This window comes from Cherax quadricarinatus, chromosome 84, assembly GCF_038502225.1.
Source record: "Cherax quadricarinatus isolate ZL_2023a chromosome 84, ASM3850222v1, whole genome shotgun sequence".
Classification (NCBI taxonomy): domain Eukaryota; kingdom Metazoa; phylum Arthropoda; class Malacostraca; order Decapoda; family Parastacidae; genus Cherax; species Cherax quadricarinatus.
Genome location: NC_091375.1, coordinates 4,458,701 through 4,478,440, shown reverse-complemented (window position 1 = coordinate 4,478,440; position 19,740 = coordinate 4,458,701). Strand labels below are relative to the sequence as shown.

Genomic DNA, 19,740 nt, shown 5'->3' with positions numbered 1-19,740 from the left:
GTGAAGGATGCTGTGAAGGATGTTGCAGCGTGTGTGAGCAGGTGGAGAGAGCAGGTGATATCCTTGTACAGGCCACAGGTACACCTCTCCCGCTACACCAACACAAGGTGTCCTTGTGGGTGTTTCTCCCCTGTGATTACCCCTGGTTATGTTCCCTGAGGTTCTCAGGAAGCATGACCACCTACACCCTGGAACACCAAAGTATATAACAATATGTTAGTTGGTCCTCCAAGAGGAGTGATGGATTTTTAGGGACCAGGTGACTGTTTTCCTATTCCCTTCAAGAGTACACGGGAACAACAGACAACATAGGACTTTAGAGTCCACATTGAGGTTCTGTCCATTCGATTTTTCGACAGGTAACTTGGAACTATTCACTAATTTAGTTGAAACCAAAATCGAGAATTTTTTTAAGTGACTAACAATCCTATTATTACATGGTGCTGATTTTTTTTCTTAATAAATAATCAAATAATTGCAACTGCCCAAATGTATTTTTTTTGTGGTGACAACATTTGTTCAACGAGGTTGTGTGAATAATGTGGTTCTTTTATGTGAATAATGTGGTGGTTGTGTTAACTGTGGCTCGTGTTGAGTAACCAGAGAGAAATATTGCGCCGCCTGTCCAGGAAATCAATATTATCTTCCATATGGTCATTCTTACCTTGCGTGTGATGAAGGATTTAGAAAACTGACAAGTTGAAGAATGAGACACTTATGCAACAGGAGGAAACGTTTCGCCATACACTGACTTCATCAGTTCAATACAAAGAATAACGGTGTAAGGAGAGGAGGAGTTTGAGGTAATCGGTCCCTCAGCCTGGAACCGATGTGTTCAGTCTATCAATCTTGAAGAAAGTACAGGATATGCTGTACTTTCTTCTTTGTACTGGACTGATGAAGCCACTGTGTGGCGAAACGTTTCCTCAATTAAGATTCCCATATGTTGCACAAGTGTCTCATCATTCTTATCTTACCATCGTCTCCCACACCTACCCCCATTCCACTCTTGTACTTATCTTTTACTGTGATCTCTCTCTAATTCTATCCCCTCTTACTGATTCCCTTGTTGTTCATCGTCTGTTCTTGTAGTGTATTAACGTCACATGTAAACACGCTCAGGTGGCTCTCAACCAATCAATAGACAGTGTAACAGGTGTGACGTCACATGTAAACACGCTTAAGTGGCTCTCAACCAATTAATAGACAGTGTAACAAGTGTGACGTCACATGTAAATACAACCAAGTGGCTCTCAACCAATCAATAGAGAGTGTACCAGGTGTGACGTCACATGTAAACACGCTCAGGTGGCTCTCAACCAATCAATAGACAGTGTAACAGGTGTGATGTCACATGTAAACACACTCAGGTGGCTCTCAACCAATCAACAGACAGTGTAACAGGTGTGACGTCACATGTAAACACACTCAGGTGGCTCTCAACCAATCAATAGACAGTGTAACAGGTGTGACGTCACATGTAAACACACTCAGGTGGCTCTCGACCAATCAACAGACAGTGTAACAGGTGTGACGTCACATGTAAACACACTCAGGTGGCTCTCAACCAATCAATAGACAGTGTAACAGGTGTGACGTCACATGTAAACACACTCAGGTGGCTCTCAACCAATCGGTAGCCAGTATACACATATAAGAACGAAAGTAATTAAAGCGTGTTTTTGTATGTGTAGCCATTTATATGTGGTTGCAGGGGTCGAATCACAGCTCCTGGCCCCGCCTCTTCGCTGGTCGCTATTAGAGCCACTCTCTCCCGGTTCCAAGAGCCTCATCGTACCTCTCCTTTAAGCTATGTATTCTATTACTTCATTCTCCAGATTGTCAGCTTCCTGACAACTCTAATGCTCAATAAATACTTCCTAACATCCCTATGACTTATCTGAGTTTTCATCTGCCAGTTGTGCCCTCTTGTTCCTGTATACCACCTCCGAAACATTCTGTCCCTGTTCACTTTGTTAATTCCTCTTATTATATCACCCCTTAGCCCTCCCCCTGTCCTCTAGTGTCATCAGGCTGAATTCCCTTAACCTCTCCTCACTGAACATACCCCTAAGTTCCGGGACTAGTCTTGTTGCAAACCTCTGCATTTTCCCCAATTTCTTGATGTGCTTGACCAGGTGTGGGTTCCATATTGGTGCTGCGTACTCCAATATGGGCCTGACGTACACTGTGTACAGTGTCGTTAATGACTCCTTACTTAGATGTCGAAACGCTATTGTTAGGTTTGCCAGCTACACATTTGCTGCGGCAGTGATTTGGATGGTGTGTGCCTCAGGAGGATATGCTCGGTATGATGCCCACTCTAAGGTTCTTCTCCATGAGTGAGGTTCGCAGCCTTTGCCTCCCGAGCCTGTACTCCGTCGGCGATCTTCTTTGACCTTCCCCAAGCTTCATAACTTTGCACTTGGTGGGGTTAAACTCCAGGAACCATTTGTCAGACCAAGCTTGTAACCTGTCCAGCTCCCTTTATAGTCTTTCCTGGTCCTCTTCCGCTTGTATTCTCATTAGTTTCAAGGCGACTACGAACAGGGACACCTCTGACTCTATCCCTTCTATGTGTGGGTGGGGAGGGAGGGAAGGTAGAAGAGGGGATGGGACAGATAACCTGCCACCTACCATACATTAACAAAAAAAAATCATTACACTCACCATTACAGCACCATCCATCGAATCCGACCAATCTACTGTCAAATCCGACCAATCCACCACTAAATCCGACCAATCCACCATCAAGTCCGACTAATCAACCAAGTCCGACCAATCCAATACCAAAACCAACCGATTCACCAAGCCCGACCAATCCACCGTCAAGTCCTACCAATCCACCGTCAAGTACGACTAATCCACAATAAAGTCCGACCAATTTAACATCTGCAGGAAGTCTTAATGGTGGCATCACCTCAACCTTAGGTAAGTAACAAAGTCGTCACATTATGACATAAATGTGGTGTTATCGACGAGCCATGATGCTGGACAATTATATTTTCTCTTTTCATCATTATTATTGAAATGTGAGATCACGTCATTCTTCTGTTTATGTCACCATGTTGGACACAGTGTATTGGGATCCTGAGCCTCAAAGGAGAGAATCAAGGGACTTGAATTCTCTCTTTAAGACTTCGAATATTCAAATACCTTTGATGAGTTACGCGAGTTTTTGTACTTCCGGAGCCAGGCCTTGGGCCAGGCTTGTCTGGTGCTTGTCTGATCAACTAGGCTTATGTTGCTGGCACACACATTCATCACAGTCTGATTGGTCTGCTACCTTGTGAAGGTGCTTGTCCAGTTTTCTCTTGAAGACTTCTACACTTGTCCCAGCAGTGTTTCTGATATCTTCAGATTTTGAATAGTCTGGGGCCACAGATGCTGATACAGTGTTCCCGTATTGTGCCCACCGCACCCCTGCTTTTCACTGGGACTATTTTGCACTTCCTCACACATCTCTCTCTGAAGTATGTTGTTATGGCAGTGTGCAGATTTGGGATAAGGCCCTCATGTACTTTCCGGGTATATATTATAGTCTCTCTCTTTCTCTCTCTCTCTCTTTCTCTCTCTCTCTCTCTCTCTCTCTCTCTCTCTCTCTCTCTCTCTCTCTCTCTCTCTCTCTCTCTCTCTCTCTCTCTCTCTCTCTCTCTCTCTCCCTCTCTCTCTCTCTCTCTCCCCACTCCACTGTTATGTATTTAGCATTTTAATGAAGGACAATAGACATTTTTCAAATTGCTTGTGCTCTTTCATTTGGAATATTGTTCATTGTTGACGGTCCCGTTCAGTGCAGGAGAAATGTCGGCGTTAGAGCAGATGCAGAGATTATTTCCGGTCCATAAAGAGCCATGAAGCATTTAAATTACTGGGAACGCATTAATAACGTGAATTCTCTCTTTGAAGCTTTGAATGTTTACATCGTTTATTGTACTTAATTTTGAGGCTACGAGTGTTTACACTGCCTGTTATACTTCACTACATTAATAATATCAATACAAATCAAAATGTATAGAGCACAACATTGATACCAGGCAGAGGAGAGTTTAGAAAGAGAAGTTCAAGCAAGGGTGAGTCAGGCAGTTCCCCGCTGCGCAGTTATATTCACACCTTAATATAGGATGACAAGAACTATAGACCTATTAGCCTCCTTGAAATTTTGGGTAAGACCTTTGAACGACTTGTAAATATGCGACTCAGGACCCACCTAGAGACACATAACTTGCTTACTGAAAGACAATTCGGTTTCCGACAACAACGATCTACCCAAGACGTTTTGAATATAATCCTGAACTATGTACGTATCAATAAAGCCCAGAACTGTACCTCCCCCCTTGTCGCCAAAGATGTAGAGAAAGCTTTTGACACTGTTTGGCATGAAGGATTAAAATACAAACTTTGCACATCCTTTGAATTAACTATAAATATGATGAAATTATTATGTCACTTTTTAGATGGCCGAACGATGCGTATACGGTTCAGAGATCATTATTCGGACTATTTCACATTAAAAGCGGGTGTACCCCAAGGCTCTGTCCTGTCTCCCACCCTATATATACTCTACACGAATGATTTACCTGAACCTTTTTACCCAAACACACTTACCCTTTCTTACGCAGACGACATCACTCAACTCACAACACATGAAAACTTTCGTTTCCTTGCACGCAGAACACAAAGAGAGGTCGACAGGATTACCGCCTGGGAATTATTATGGCAAATCAAAACCAACCCAAATAAGTCAAAAATCACTTACTTCCATAGAATGCGTGATGTCCCCACTCCTGTCGAACTCAAAACAAGCACCTCCCGTACCCCCATCCCACGCTCCTTCTTGACAGTTGTCCTTTGTGTTACCCTCGACCACACACTGAACCTAAAATTTCACATTACTGCCAAGACCACACAGGCGGGAACTGCACTCTCAAGGTTATATAAGGTGCGAGGAGCCAGTCCCAAGACAAAACTACATCTTTACAAAGCACTCATTCGTCCTCTACTCTCTTACTTTCCACTCGCTCTGACGTTAATCGCCAAGACAAACGCACTAAAATTTCAACGTATCCAGAATCGTGCATTACGTTGGGTGTTGGGGGTGAGGTGGGACGAATTTGCTACCAGTGAATCTCTCCACCTCACGACAAACACACCAGTTTTGAACGTATACTGGAAGACACATAGTGACAAACAACTTGACAGACTTGAAGCATATCATGACTACTGGACTACATACTTAGCAGATACTCTCAGACGTCCTTACAATGATGTAAATCTTTTTCAATCGTTGCATGATCCGGCACCTCCACCACAATACAAATAAATTATCTGACTTTTGCTTAAAAATTCAAATAACTTAAAAGTGCCATTGCCGTATAGCTGTGTCTTTGTGCGTTTTTAGGGCTGAAGTGCTTGCGGTGTGCGTTTGCGTCGCCTTTGCAGCAACGTGTCCCTGAACCATATCCAGTCATTGCAAGTTGATATGCTTCCAGTGAGTTGCAGTCAGCACCTGCAGAGTCCCTCTTGTCTTTTACGTCGTCTTCGTTATTGTTTATCCAGGCTTAGCAGTTGGGTCTAGTCCTGACTCTTCTCTCTTCGACTCAAGACATTCCTCTCACCGTCTATTCTTCGCACTGTCCCCACTTGCCCCTCGCCCCTCGTGGGTCCTTACCTGTGAGTCCTATCGTATCGTATCGTATGGTGGTACCTTTCGGCTCTATTTGTTTTCAGGTAATATCCTGGAACCCAATCCCAGGGCCCATGGGCCACTGTTGCTACTAGGACAAAGTGGAAGGGTGCGTTGGTTCGAACCCTTCCACTGTCCTCAGATAAAATGCTTGTAAATATTTTCGTTCGTTGTTGATTGTTAAGCAATCTACAATATCTTTTGTGAGGCAGTGCATGCAGGGGAGGAGGAGATAAGTGATACCACCCTGGTGTGTCCTGCTATGTGAAACAACATCCAGCCTCGGTTGGGCGGCCACAGTTGTATGGTGTGTGGTTGTGTACTTCCCCACTCACGTGGGAAGTACTATTGTGCTCTCTCAGTCACATTCTCAAGGAACAAGATTAATCCTCGAGAAAACGATAGAACAAGCAGCACACTTATCCTTCACACGGATTCCATACTACTATTACTACTACTACTACTACTAGTAATAATAATAATAATAGTAATAATAATAATAATAATTTTTATTTCAGCATGATAGTGTTTGTACAGAGATGGGTGGCATTTGGGTGTGAATGCAGAAAGTCCGTAGTTATGCAGAACATTTCGAGCAAGTTGCCGAGATACGCTCAACTACCAGAAAACGTAAGACTTAACAATCCTGACTATCTTAGATTTACGTGGAAGTAAAATCACGTAAAACTACATACCACCACATGCTTGTAAAAACTGAACAAACCTTCATGCAGACAAAAACACAGAGTAAAAAAATGAGACTGCATATCTCCAGCTCCATCTGATACTTTTAGCCGAAAAAGTTCTCAGATGTAGATAAAAATATAGTCTCTCTCTTACACTATCACTGCAGAAGAAGCGACATGGGGATGGAAATCTTTAGCTCTAGATCTTTCGCGCTCTTGCCCGTCATCAGGAGCTATACAGTATTGCAAGACAGTAACAGACAGGAGGGGAAATTCTCTGAGGCAAAGCAGAAGGTATCAATGGCAGCCCATATCACTGTGACATGGGCTGCCATTTCCTACCATACCAGTTCAAATTTCTTTCTCTTCTATCAAGTAATATAGTTTCCCGAGACTGTATACATGGATGAAAATACGTGTGAATGCCAGCACTGTCTTTGGATTCAGAATTGTTTACCAAGTTGTTGATTGTGTTGTCCCATCTGTATATATACACTTATTAGTAATGATGTGTTCCACAGATTAGTTGTGGTTTAGCAAGGTCCATCCCAACACTGGCTGATGGCACAAGTAGGTGTGTATCTTTTATCAGTGTACATTATATCTGAAACTAACATACGTAACACATGTGCAACCGTGAGGTATCTTGTGGAGCGTTGTATGACCCTTGTGGAACGTTGTATGACCCTTGTGGAACGTTGTATGACCCTTGTGGAGCGTTGTATGACCCTTGTGGAGCGTTGTATGACCCTTGTGGAACGTTGTATGGCCCTTGTGGAACGTTGTATGACCCTTGTGGAACGTTGTATGACCCTTGTGGAACGTTGTATGACCCTTGTGGAACGTTGTATGACCCTTGTGGAACGTTGTATGACCCTTGTGGAACGTTGTATGACCCTTGTGGAGTGCTGTATGACCTTTGTGGAGCGTTGTATGACCCTTGTATTGACCTTTGTGCTGTAGCCTTTGTGGAGCGTTGTATGACCCTTGTGGAACGTTGTATGACCCTTGTGGAGTGCTGTATGACCTTTGTGGAGCGTTGTATGACCCTTGTGGAGCGTTGTATGACCCTTGTGGAACGTTGTATGGCCCTTGTGGAACGTTGTATGACCCTTGTGGAGTGCTGTATGACCTTTGTGGAGCGTTGTATGACCCTTATGGAACGTTGTATGACCCTTGTGGAACGTTGTATGACCCTTGTGGAACGTTGTATGACCCTTGTGGAGTGCTGTATGACCTTTGTGGAGCGTTGTATGACCCTTGTGGAGTGCTGTATGACCTTTGTGGAACGTTGTATGACCCTTGTGGAGCGTTGTATGACCCTTGTGAAGCACTGTATGACCCTTGTGGAACGTTGTATGACCCTTGTGGAACGTTGTATGACCCTTGTGGAACGTTGTATGACCCTTGTGGAGCGCTGTATGACTTGTGGAGCGCTATATGACCCTTGTGGAACGTTGTATGACCCTTGTGGAACGTTGTATGACCCTTGTGGAGCGATGTATGACCCTTGTGGAACGTTGTATGACCCTTGTGGAACGTTGTATGACCCTTGTGGAGCGCTGTATGACTTGTGGAACGCTATATGACCCTTGTGGAACGTTGTATGACCCTCGTGGAACGTTGTATGACCCTTGTGGAACGTTGTATGACCCTTGTGGAGCGCTGTATGACTTGTGGAGCGCTATATGACCCTTGTGGAACGTTGTATGACCCTTGTGGAACGTTGTATGACCCTTGTGGAACGTTGCATGACCCTTGTGAAACGTTGTATGACCCTTGTGGAGCGATGTATGACCCTTGTGGAACGTTGTATGACCCTTGTGGAACGTTGTATGACCCTTGTGGAACGTTGTATGACCCTTGTGGAACGTTGTATGACCCTTGTAGAACGTTGTATGACCCTTGTAGAACGTTGTATGACCCTTGTGGAAAGTTGTATGACCCTTGTGGAACGTTGTATGACCCTTGTGGAACGTTGTATGACCCTTGTGGAGCACTGTATGACCCTTGTGGAACGTTGTATGACCCTTGTGGAGCGCTGTATGACCCTTGTGGAACGTTGTATGACCCTTGTGGAACGTTGTATGATCCTTGTGGAACGTTGTATGACCCTTGTGGAACGTTGTATGACCCTTGTGGAGCACTGTATGACCCTTGTGGAACGTTGTATGACCCTTGTGGAGCGCTGTATGACCTTGTGGAACGTTGTATGACCCTTGTGGAACGTTGTATGACCCTTGTGGAACGTTGTATGACCCTTGTGAAACGTTGTATGACCCTTGTGGAGCGATGTATGACCCTTGTGGAACGTTGTATGACCCTTGTGGAACGTTGTATGACCCTTGTGGAACGTTGTATGACCCTTGTGGAACGTTGTATGACCCTTGTAGAACGTTGTATGACCCTTGTAGAACGTTGTATGACCCTTGTGGAACGTTGTATGACCCTTGTGGAACGTTGTATGACCCTTGTGGAACGTTGTATGACCCTTGTGGAGCACTGTATGACCCTTGTGGAACGTTGTATGACCCTTGTGGAGCGCTGTATGACCCTTGTGGAACGTTGTATGACCCTTGTGGAACGTTGTATGATCCTTGTGGAACGTTGTATGACCCTTGTGGAACGTTGTATGACCCTTGTGGAGCACTGTATGACCCTTGTGGAACGTTGTATGACCCTTGTGGAGCGCTGTATGACCTTGTGGAACGTTGTATGACCCTTGTGGAACGTTGTATGACCCTTGTGGAACGTTGTATGACCCTTGTGGAGCACTGTATGACCCTTGTGGAACGTTGTATGACCCTTGTGGAGCGCTGTATGACCCTTGTGGAACGTTGTATGACCCTTGTGGAGCGCTGTATGACCCTTGTGGAACGTTGTATGACCCTTGTGGAACGTTGTATAACCCTTGTGGAACGTTGTATGGCCCTTGTGGAACGTTGTATGACCCTTGTGGAACGTTGTATGACCCTTGTGGAACGTTGTATGGCCCTTGTGGAACGTTGTATGACCCTTGTGGAAGTTGTATGGCCCTTGTGGAACGTTGTATGACCCTTGTGGAACGTTGTATGACCCTTGTGGAACGTTGTATGACCCTTGTGGAACGTTGTATGACCCTTGTGGAACGTTGTATGACCCTTGTGGAACGTTGTATGGCCCTTGTGGAACGTTGTATGACCCTTGTGGAACGTTGTATGACCCTTGTGGAACGTTGTATGACCCTTGTGGAGCACTGTATGACCCTTGTGGAACGTTGTATGACCCTTGTGGAACGTTGTATGACCCTTGTGGAACCTTGTATGACCCTTGTGGAACGTTGTATGACTCTTGTGGAACGTTGTATGGCCCTTGTGGAACGTTGTATGGCCCTTGTGGAACGTTGTATGACCCTTGTGGAACGTTGTATGACCCTTGTGGAACGTTGTATGACCCTTGTGGAACGTTGTATGACCCTTGTGGAACGTTGTATGACTCTTGTGGAACGTTGTATGGCCCTTGTGGAACGTTGTATGACTTGTGGAACGTTGTATGACTCTTGTGGAACGTTGTATGGCCCTTGTGGAACGTTGTATGGCCCTTGTGGAACGTTGTATGACCCTTGTGGAACGTTGTATGACCCTTGTGGAACGTTGTATGACCCTTGTGGAACGTTGTATGACCCTTGTGGAACGTTGTATGACTCTTGTGGAACGTTGTATGGCCCTTGTGGAACGTTGTATGACTTGTGGAACGTTGTATGGCCCTTGTGGAACGTTGTATGACTCTTGTGGAACGTTGTATGACCCTTGTGGAACGTTGTATGACTCTTGTGGAACGTTGTATGGCCCTATGCGCTCCACAATTACCATCAAAGATTTGTTAAGTCATACCATGAATTAAGTCAAGATCCTGGACTTCACCTTACGAAAGAGACAAAATAAATACAATAGTAATTATGAACAAGGTAGATTATAGTGGAAAAATAACATATCACTAGCATACAGGGAAACTGACGTGCTCCTTAATATTTTAGAAGATACTGTATAATTCACGGCGTTATCTTTATTATTGAGATATTGTTTTCCAATTTACATGCATCAGAAAAAAAACCATACCACGGGTGGGGTTAGAACCCACGATCAGAGTGTCTCAAAACTCCAGACCGTCGCCTTAGCAATCGTGTCATTACGATTTCGTGAGTCAGATACACGCATCAGGCTTTTCATATTTTGTCTAATTTCATCAATTATGTCTTTAAAATGGAAAATTTGTGATGTCCATTTACAAATTATTTTTCGTATTTACAGAGACATTAAATCCTATTATTACTTCATAAATATAGGTAAGATAAATAATCTTTGGAGCTTAATGGGAGACTAATCTGAAATTTAAGTCAGTGGACGTGTTATAAAACTATGATCTGGAGGAAACGTCGGGTAAAATAACTAAGATAAGAATTTGTTGGGATTTTTAACCCGGGAAGGGTTAGCCACTCGGGATAACCCAAGAAAGTTACTGCGTCATTGGGGACTGACTGTCTTATTCCCAGTGAGATCCTTTAATCTTGTCCCCCAGGATGTGACCCACAACAGTGTAATAACATCCAGGTACCTAGTTGCTGCTAGGTGAACAGGGACAGCAGGTGTAAGGAAACATGCCAAACGTTTTCATCCGTGCCGGGGAGCGATCCTCGGCCCCTCAGTGTGTAAGCATGAGGCAAAAGAACTTTGTAGGTAATATGAGGTCACAAAACTTTGATCTGAAGAATAAGTCAAAGGAATGCAAGTTAAAAGCTCGACTCTTCAACACTTCAACTGCTCAAAAGCTACAGCCTTCTTTGATTTTGCACGATGGTACTGGAAGTTGTAATGAGAACTGTTTCTATGCATTTTTCTCTGAAATTTGTCTCCTACTCTGATTATTAACATGGCTTCAGACCATTTCATTAGATGGTTGTGAAGTTTGCATGTTGAATGTAAAAACAACAGGACACTGGTTTGGCTACTCATGTATGACTTCAGGACTTTCATTCTTTCCCTTCAACACTTGTCTCCCTATAAATACCAATGTCTTGTAGATGAATGGTTCAAAGAACCGACATGTTAAATTAGACACATGTGCAACTCTTGGTTGCACTTGGTTGTTAGTTGGTTTAGTTGAGGTGACAACTGTAACTCTGTTTTAAGCTGGTTTAGTACATATGAGATGTCTAACATATTTGCTGTGGAAGCCTAAGTGCCTAGTGGTGTTACTGGTAATTTTAAATATACTAGGTTTTTCTACAGCCTTTCTTCTGCAGTTCTGAATGAAGAGTATGGGATAATACAGTTCCATGTGTCTTTGACAATGTTACACTCTTGTTCTAATAATTATGAACTGCAAACTCCGTAGACATGCAGGAAACCCTGATTAAGGCACCTCTGTTAGTTGTGGTGTCGATATGTAATAGAGTGTGAGGATATCCTTTTCAGTTGGTTTACGATAAACTTGGAAGGATTTGAAATTAGTATATCTATGCATGAGGACAACAAGAAATGGAATCCTACTGTCCACCTCATTTTGTAAATTTGGCTTGAACAACCAAAAAATAAAAATGGTTATAATCATAACCATAATTTTTAAAGTGGTGGACTTATGTAAGTAAGCGGAAGCCCTAGGTTAGATGATCAAAAGTTCCAGCTGCGGGTCATCATATAACTAAGACCCGCGTCAGGAAACACTTATCCTGTTTCCTGACAAACGTTACCACCAATCCCTGCTGCAGTGCTCCTGTATTCTTATGTAATCAGAGGTTAGTGTACGTTAACCTGACCAAACTAACTGTGAAGAACAAACATAAAACTTCCGAAGTAGTATGATAGGTTGAACGGTCACGTAGAAACGAAAATTCGTTTAAAACTGCACGAACTAACTGAAGAACAGGTGACAGTGTGCGTATGACAGCAGCACACTGTGGATATACACAATTTTAGTGAAGGAAATAGGCAGCACTGAATCATGACTTGACTAAAGCCCGTGTCAAGGATTTTTTATTTTTATTTTGTGGAGGAATGGAGTAATAAAACGTTCAGATATTTTTTGTTGAATAGGATTCAGAAAACTTTTGCCAAGCTAGCTACGAGTGGCTCGAAGTGTTTACGTTAGTTTATCCTTGTGTCTTACGTCACGTTCTCCACACACCCAGTCCTCTCTGACCTCACTCACCACACCTCTCTGACCTCACTCACCACACCTCTCTGACCTCACTCACCACACCTCTCTCACCTCACTCACCACACCTCTCTCACCACATCTCACTCACGTTACACTATCTTCATACTGCATTATGTACTTTAGAAATGTGAAGTAACTGTAGTATATGGACTGACTGTAATGTGTGTTGTCATGTAGTAATGGCAGTGTGGTCTGATAACGACCTACTGCGACTTCTGTAATCCTCGTTTTTTGTACTATCGCTCACACTGTCGCCAGGAGGTGACCTGGACCTGCCTAGCATGGGCCAATAGGCCTTCATCAATCCTCTTTCTTTATGTTCTTTTGAACTAGCCTTTCAGGCGATACAACTCCCTCAGTAATACTCCCAATAATAACTTCAGTAATAACCCCAGTAATAAATTCAGTAATAACCCCAGTAATAACCTTAGTAATAATCCCAGTAATAACACAATTAAAAGCCTTATTAATAACCCCAGTAATAACACTATTAACAGTCTTATTAATAACCCCATTAACAGCCTTATTAACCCCATTAATAGCCTTATTAATAGCATATTTTTATTTTTTTAATGTTTCACGTATTTAAAAAAAAATCATATAGAGTGTACCATAAACTAGGCCTCTCAGGCTGTACCAATATACTGATAGCCGGAGAGAAATGGTATGAGGTACTGACACGATGTAAAGTACGGTATAATGTGATCCTTTATAGGCGAGGTTTCGCTTACTGTGTGGGGTGAAACGTCCTTAGGAAAGGATCGCATTACGCTGCATTTGCGCCGTTTCTAAACTGGTCGGCGGAAATGTATCTATAACAGCAGCACCAGTCCAGCCGGGCTGTAGCTCGTACGTTGGTTGATCACTCTCTGCTCCACCGGGAGGCCTGATCGTGGCCTGGGCCGCGGGGGCGTTGACCCCCCGAATACCTTCCAGGTAGACTCCAGGTAGTGGAGAATAATAAGGCACAATACCGTGACTGGAACAATTCACAAATAACCCGCACATAGGGTTAATGGTCCAAGTCGGACTGAAACGTGATCAATTTCTCTCTACTATTTGGGATTATTTGTGAACTGGACTACCACTGGTTCACTGCTCTCAGTATGAGTCTTGGAACCCTCGCGACATGACTGTAAACAACTCACTGAACGGAGGATTCGAACACATAACAAGGCGGTGCTAAAACAAGCAGACCGTCTTTGTTCGAAGGGATTCCAGCAAAAACACTTCCTCTTAATGTATTTGCTTGGGATTTCTCCTTTTGTCTGCAACACTGCAAGCTCCTGATGTGTTGATTGCAACATGAAAGATCTAGAACTGTTATTGGTTGTGAACACGTTACTTGCAGGTTTAATGACCCTCGCGAAAGATACATGATAATATATACCTGGAAAGTACTTGAGGGAGTTGTCAGAAATCTGCACACTGCCTTAACATACTGGATTGATAGTTGTGGGAGGAAGTGCAAAATAAACCCAGCGAAAATCAAGGGAGCCATGGACACAGTAAGGGAACACTGTATCAACATCCGTGGCTCCAGATTACTCAACATCTTATCAGAAGATATCAGAAACATTGCTGGGGCAAGTGTAAAAGTCTTCTAGTATCTTCACGAGGCGCCAGATCAACCAGACTGTGATAGATATGTGGGCGAGCAGGCTACAAGAAACAACATCCTGTTTGACCAAACACCAGTTGAGCCTGGTCCAAGGCAGGGCTCAAGTATTGTAGATGAATGGTTCAGAGAACCGACATGTTGATAAATTAGACACATATGCAACTCTTGGGTATCTTTATTGAGGAAACGTTTCGCCACACAGTGGCTTCATCAGTCCATACAAAGGAGAATCTTGAAGAACAGGAGGAGAATGAGGTAATCAGTCCCTCAACCTTGAGTCGATGTGGTCAGTCCATCAATCTTGAATAGAATACGGCATACGTGCTGAGAAGGAGCTTATAAACCGTTGGCAGGAGAGGTACAGAATGTTACACGACCTATGACTTCTGTACCTCTCCTGCCAACGGTTTATAAGCTCCTTCTCAGCACGTATGCCGTATTCTATTCAAGATTGATGGACTGACCACATCGACTCAAGGTTGAGGGACTGATTACCTCATTCTCCTCCTGTTCTTCAAGATTCTTCTTTGTATGGACTGATGAAGCCACTGTGTGGCGAAACGTTTCCTCAATAAAGATACCCAAGAGTTGCATATGTGTCTAATTTATCAGGGCTCAAGTAGTAGAAAAACTCTCGGAATTCGTCAAAGATATATCAAAGGCAAAAGTATTAGCAAAAAGCTATAAATGTAGAAGAAATACAGTAGGCCAACTGCCTCATACTAGGCAGGTCTAACTCATGCCACCACTCATGTACCCGTCCAACCCACAGGTGCTATTTTTTAATTCTATCCTAAAGATAACAGGTTGGAACAAGCACGGCATTAAGTGTGGGATGGTAATTAGCTTCCCACTTGGTAGGAAACACACCCTGACCTCGCCTCTATAAAGTGTGAGATCACTGCCTCACTAACAGCGGTGACGCCAGTGCTTCCCTGTCTTGTTATTTGACTCTTACTTCCCCACTACTACTTCCTTCCACCTCCGCTACTACTACTACTACTACTACTACTACCACCACCATACTACTACTACTACTACTACTACTACTACTACCACTACTACTACTACCACCACCACCACTACTACTACTACTACTACTACTACCACCACCACTACTACTACTACTACTACTACCACTACTACTACTACCACTACTACTACTACTACTACTACTACCACCACCACTACTACTACTACTACCACCACTACTACTACTACTACTACTACTACCACCACTACTACTACTACTACCACCACCACTACTACTACTACTACTACTACTACCACCACTACTACTACTACTACTACCACCACCACTACTACTACTACTACTACTACCACCACTACTACTACTACTACTACCACTACTACTACTACCACCACCACTACTACTACTACTACCACTACTACTACTACCACTACTACTACTACTACTACTACTACTACTACCACCACTACTACTACTACTACTACCACTACTACTACTACTACCACCACTACTACTACTACCACTACTACTACTACTACCACTACTACTAGTACTACCACTACTACTACTACTGCTACTACTACTACTGCTACTACTACCACTACTACTACTACTACTACCACCACCACCACTACTACTACCACTACTACTACTACCACTACTACTATTACTACCACTACTACTACTACTACTACTACTACTTCCACTACTACTACTACTACTACCACTACTACTACTACTACCACTACTACTACTACTACCACTACTACTACTAGTACTACCACTACTACTACTACTACTACCACTACTACTACCACTACTACTACTACTACTACTACTACCACTACTACTACTACTACTACTACCACTACTACTACTACTACTACTACCACTACTACTACTACTACTACTAATACCACTACTACTACTACTACTACTACTACTACTACTACTACTGCCACCACTTCCTGCCTATATATACCCATCCTGCTCTACTCGTTAGTGTGACTTTGTAAATGGTCCAAGTCGGACCGAAACGTCGTCGTAAGCTCCTCTCTTCTATGTGCGGGTTATTTGTGTATCGCCAGTGCATGACTAGCGTACATACTGTAACTTTCCCGGAAACTGATTGCTCATCGCGTTCACTGGAAAGGAGGAGACTTCCATTATAAGAAGACACTCAGGGCGAAACGTCTGTGTGTATTTCCGATGAACACAACATGTGCAACACCTAGGTATCTTTAAACATATCTAGGTGTTGCACATGTCTTAGTAATTATCACGTTATTCAGTTGTAACATGAATGCCATCATTGTCAGTCACTAGAAGAATAAATACCACCAGTGTCATTCACTGGTGGTAATCGCTGGTCACAACAGGTTACCACACGACCAGGTCGTACCTGTCACTAAGCGTGACTCTCTTAACCGAGATTAGGAACCGCTGTTATTTAACAGTTAACAATGACAATAAATCTATGTTAGAGGAACCGCAACACGAGTGACTGTTGGGTATCAATAACTGTACTAATGAGTCCGTAGGTGTTACAGTTACTGGTAACACTGTGGAACACTAGTGTGTGGTGTTACAGTTACTGGTAACACTATGGAACACTAGTGTGTGATGTTATAGTTACTGGTAACACTGTGGAACACTAGAGTGCGGTGTTACAGTTACTGGTAACACTGTGGAACACTAGTGTGTGGTGTTACACTTACTGGTAACACTGTGGAACACTAGTGTGTGGTGTTACACTTACTGGTAGCACTGTGGAACACTAGTGTGTGGTGTTACAGTTACTGGTAACATGGTAACACTGTGGAACACTAGTGTGTGGTGTTACAGTTACTGGTAACACTGTGGAACACTAGTGTGTGGTGTTACACTTACTGGTAACACTGTGGAACACTAGTGTGTGGTGTTACACTTACTGGTAGCACTGTGGAACACTAGTGTGTGGTGTTACAGTTACTGGTAACATGGTAACACTGTGGAACACTAGTGTGTGGTGTTACAGTTACTGGTAACACTGTGGAACACTAGTGTGTGGTGTTACACTTACTGGTAACACTGTGGAACACTAGTGTGTGGTGTTACACTTACTGGTAGCACTGTGGAACACTAGTGTGTGGTGTTACAGTTACTGGTAACATGGTAACACTGTGGAACACTAGTGTGTGGTGTTACAGTTACTGGTAACACTGTGGAACACTAGTGTGTGGTGTTACACTTACTGGTAACACTGTGGAACACTAGTGTGTGGTGTTACAGTTACTGGCAGCACTGTGGAACACTAGTGTGTGGTGTTACAGTTACTGGTAACAATGTGGAACACTAGTGTGTGGTGTTTGAACATTAGAATGGTATAAAATACCGACAGGTTGTTAGGTAAGACACATATGCAACAGTTAGGTATCTTTATTATGAAACGTTTCGCCTACACAGTAGGCTTCTTCAGTCAAGTACAGAAAAGTTGATAGAAGCAGAAGATACTTGAAGACGATGTAATCAGTCCATCACCCTTAAAGTTTTGAGGTGGTCAGTCCCTCAGTCTGGAGAAGAGCATTGTTCCATAGTATGAAACAATATGGAGAAGAAGTGACAGGATGGAGCTTTTTATAGCGCTAAGAGGTGAGACGTACAGACCTGCAATCAACTTCGACAACTTCCACTAGTGAGAGGGGCTGGATTTGAGAGGGACCTGACCTTTCAACATCTGAGTTCTTACCTCTCCTAGTGGCCTACGTCTCACCTCTTGGCGCTATAAAAAGCTCCATCCTGTCACTTCTTCTCCATATTGTTTCATACTATGGAACAATGCTCTTCTCCAGACTGAGGGACTGACCACCTCAAAACTTTAAGGGTGATGGACTGATTACATCGTCTTCAAGTATCTTCTGCTTCTATCAACTTTTCTGTACTTGACTGAAGAAGCCTACTGTGTAGGCGAAACGTTTCATAATAAAGATACCTAACTGTTGCATATGTGTCTTACCTAACAACCTGTCGGTATTTTATACCATTTTAATGTTCAGTCTGTCAGACACTGCAACACAAGGGTATCTTGGTACAGACCTGCAATCAACTTCGACAACTTCCACTAGTGAGAGGGGCTGGATTTGAGAGGGACCTGACCTTTCAACATCTGAGTTCTTACCTCTCCTAGTGGCCTACGTCTCACCTCTTGGCGCTATAAAAAGCTCCATCCTGTCACTTCTTCTCCATATTGTTTCATACTATGGAACAATGCTCTTCTCCAGACTGAGGGACTGACCACCTCAAAACTTTAAGGGTGATGGACTGATTACATCGTCTTCAAGTATCTTCTGCTTCTATCAACTTTTCTGTACTTGACTGAAGAAGCCTACTGTGTAGGCGAAACGTTTCATAATAAAGATACCTAACTGTTGCATATGTGTCTTACCTAACAACCTGTCGGTATTTTATACCATTTTAATGTTCAATCTGTCAGACACTGCAACACAAGGGTATCTTGGTACAGACCTGCAATCAACTTCGACAACTTCCACTAGTGAGAGGGGCTGGATTTGAGAGGGACCTGACCTTTCAACATCTGAGTTCTTACCTCTCCTAGTGGCCTACGTCTCACCTCTTGGCGCTATAAAAAGCTCCATCCTGTCACTTCTTCTCCATATTGTTTCATACTATGGAACAATGCTCTTCTCCAGACTGAGGGACTGACCACCTCAAAACTTTAATGGTGATGGACTGATTACATCGTCTTCAAGTATCTTCTGCTTCTATCAACTTTTCTGTACTTGACTGAAGAAGCCTACTGTGTAGGCGAAACGTTTCATAATAAAGATACCTAACTGTTGCATATGTGTCTTACCTAACAACACTAGTGTGTGGTGTTACAGTTACTGGTAACACTGTGGAACACTAATGTGTGGTGTTACAGTTACTGATAGCACTGTGAAACACTAGTGTGTGGTGGAAATAAATGGTATAAAATACCGACACAATGGCAATATGAACATTAAAATGGTATAAAATACCGACAGATTGTTAGGTAAGACACATATGCAACAGTTAGGTATCTTTATTTCGAAACGTTTCGCCTACACAGTAGGCTTCATCAGTCGAGTACAGAAAAGTTGATAGAAGCAGAAGATACTTGAAGACGATGTAATCAGTCCATCACCCTTAAAGTTTTGAGGTGGTCAGTCCCTCAGTCTGGAGAAGAGCATTGTTCCGGTGTCTGAAACAATATGAAGTTGAAGTGACAGAATGGGGCTTTATATAGTGCCAGGAGGTGAGACGTAGGTTGCTTTGGGAGGGCAGGTCCCTCTCAAACCCAGCCGTTCTCACTAGTAGAGATTGTTGAAGCTGGTGGTCTGTACCAAGATACCCTTGTGTTGCAGTGTCTGACAGAATGAACATTAAAATGGTATAAAATACCGACAGATTGTTAGGTAAGACACATATGCAACAGTTAGGTATCTTTATTTCGAAACGTTTCGCCTACACAGTAGGCTTCATCAGTCGAGTACAGAAAAGTTGATAGAAGCAGAAGATACTTGAAGACGATGTAATCAGTCCA

The 19,740-nt window shown here is 43.2% G+C and overlaps 1 protein-coding gene across 3 annotated transcripts in view; it reads left to right on the top strand.

Annotated features, from left to right (window-relative positions):
* LOC128704251 (uncharacterized) overlaps positions 1-19,740 on the top strand; it is a 150,301-nt gene continuing 130,561 nt past the window's right edge. For 2 of the 3 annotated variants that reach the window (XR_011394364.1, XR_011394362.1), the window contains exons 1-2: positions 15-78; positions 2,679-2,931. The gene's annotated coding sequence lies outside the window, so the exon portion shown is untranslated. Of the gene's footprint in view, positions 79-2,678; positions 2,932-19,740 lie in introns of all 3 variants that reach the window. The other variant, XR_011394363.1, reaches the window with a different exon arrangement.